This window comes from Otolemur garnettii, unplaced genomic scaffold (assembly GCF_000181295.1).
Source record: "Otolemur garnettii isolate 467f Iridium unplaced genomic scaffold, OtoGar3 scaffold00261, whole genome shotgun sequence".
NCBI lineage: Eukaryota > Metazoa > Chordata > Mammalia > Primates > Galagidae > Otolemur > Otolemur garnettii.
This window is the reverse complement of record NW_003852656.1, coordinates 268,577-270,329: the sequence shown is the minus strand read 5'-3', so window position 1 is coordinate 270,329 and position 1,753 is coordinate 268,577. Positions and strand designations below refer to the sequence as shown.

General features: G+C 50.6%; 1 non-coding gene across 1 annotated transcript; it reads right to left on the bottom strand.

The window, feature by feature from the left end:
- Positions 1 to 226: 226 nt before the first annotated feature.
- LOC111722478 lies at positions 227 to 391 on the bottom strand. The gene has a single exon (XR_002771275.1). It is a non-coding gene; the product is annotated as a U1 spliceosomal RNA (small nuclear RNA).
- Positions 392 to 1,753: the final 1,362 nt, after the last annotated feature.

The window sequence follows — 1,753 nt, the reverse complement described above, 5'->3', positions numbered from 1 at the left end:
TGTGTGTGTGTGTATAATTTTTTTTTTTTTGAGACAAAAGCCTCAAGCTGTTGCCCTGGGTTGAGTGCCCTGGCATCACAGCTCACAGCAACCTCCAACTCCCGGGCTCAAGCGATTCTCCTGCCTCTGCCTCCCAAGTAGCTGGGACTACAGGTGCCTGCCACAACGCCTGGCTATTTTTTAGTTGCAGCCATCTTTGTTTTTTTTTGGTTGTTGTTGTTGTTTACAGGGGAAAGCGCGAACGCAGTCCCCTACTACCACAAATTATTATGCAGTCGAGTTTCCCACATTTGGGAAAATTGCAGGGGTCAGCACATCCGGAGTGCAATGGATACACTCGCCCTGGGAAAACCACCTTCGTGATCATAGTATCTCCCCTCCAGGTAAGTATGGTTGCAGCCATCTTTGATGTTTGGTGGGCCCAGGCTGGATTCAAACCCGCCAGCTCAGGTGTATGTGACTGGCACCTTAATCACTTTAGCCACAGGCGCCGAGCCTATTTTTTTTTTTTTTTTTTGAGACAGAGCCTCAAGCTGTCCCCCTGGGTAGAGTGCTGTGGCATCGCAGCTCACAACAACCTCCAACTCCTGGGCTCAAGCGAGTCTCCTGTCTCAGCTTACCAAGTAGCTAGGACCACAGGTGCCCGCCACAACACCTGGCTATTTTTTGGTTGCAGCCATCATTGTTTGGCCGGCCCGGGCTGGATTCAAATCCGCCACCTTAGGTGTATGTGGCTGGCGTCTTAGCCACTTGAGCCACAGGCGCTGAGCCCCTGTTTTTAAAACAATTAACCTGACCCTGTCACTCTCCTGCTCCAGACTCTCCAGTGGCTTCCTGTGGTGGACAACCAGTGATCTATGCTTCCTGGTATTAGCATCCTTACCCTCCCCTTGAATGTGGGCTAGACTAATTCTGATGACAGTGATACCACAGTTTCAGGTTCTTGGTCTCAGAGATTCGAAGAATGAATCCACAGACCACAGGATCAGTGGTAAGTCAGAATTTATTCACGGAAACAGAAGTTACAACTACAAAAAACCAACAGAGAGAACCCAGGAGGGGAACAAGCTCTCCTGCTCCCTCTTCCAGATCTGTCTTCAGGCTCTCTGCTCAGGGGGTTATATAATGGCAGGAGTTAGTTTTGCTGTAACTCAGTGTTGATTTTTTAGGGCCTGGGTCCTTGTCAGTTACAGTCAGCTGTCTTCAGAATTCTCATCAGGCCTTCGAAACTGACATGAAATTCACCAGCCAGAAGAGCTGGGTAGAGGAGACTGCAAGCCCCACCCCCCAATCCATGAAATTGACCAACCAAAAGTGCAAGGGAGGAGATGGCCCTTCCAGCAAACTTGTTCCTCCATAGCAGCAGCATCAACACCTGCAGGGCTAAGGGGGCAGGTTGTGGTGCCACCTTGTCCTGCATCAAGAGGAATGAGGCCAAAGTGATGTAATCCCACTTCTAAGATTAGGTGACTAAAAGACTATGGCTATCTTTGTAGGTACTCTCTCTCCCTCCCTCACTGGCTCAGTCTAAGGGAAGCCAGCTGCCACTAGTGAGATGGGGGAGACCTATGAGACAGGGGAACTGATGTCTCCAGCCAGCAGCCAAGAGGGACCTGAGACCTGACAACAACCTTATAAGTGAGCTTGAAAGTGGATTCTCGGCTTGGCGCCTATAGCTCAACCGGCTAAGGCGCCAGCCACGTACACCTAAGGTGGCGGGTTCGAATCCCCAGCCTGGACCCGCCAAACAACA